We start from the raw sequence: 492 nt of genomic DNA on the forward strand, positions 1-492 counted from the left end.
GGAAACTTTGCGCGCCCAGGTTGGTTTATGTAAAATGGATGGAATTCGATAAATCATGCAACTCATGGATACACAAGGATACTATGTTGTCAAAAATAACTGTTTATTAATATATGTAATACGTAAAATATATTCTATTTACACATAAAATATACAATATACGATTTATATTCTATTTACACATAAAATGTACAATATACGATTTATATTCTATTTACACATAAAATATATAATTTAATTTCTATTTATATTGGTATTTTGTAATGCCCCCATGGTAACGTTTCAGTCGAATCGGGTACGATTTGTCATCGTACGAACTTAGAGCGAATTTCGTCTCAGACACTGTGTACACTTCCTGCAATTCTGATCGTATGCACGATTGACGGCGAGTCGTTTCGATCTCCTCTCTCAAACACTGTGTGTAATCATCAAAAGATATCGTTCGCTCTACGACATTACTCTTGACACTTTTGGCCTTTTTCGTGTCTTTCT

The sequence above is a fragment of the Odontomachus brunneus genome, unplaced genomic scaffold (assembly GCF_010583005.1).
Source record: "Odontomachus brunneus isolate Ranch 3 - 2012 unplaced genomic scaffold, Obru_v1 Obru_scaffold_339, whole genome shotgun sequence".
Taxonomy (NCBI): domain Eukaryota; kingdom Metazoa; phylum Arthropoda; class Insecta; order Hymenoptera; family Formicidae; genus Odontomachus; species Odontomachus brunneus.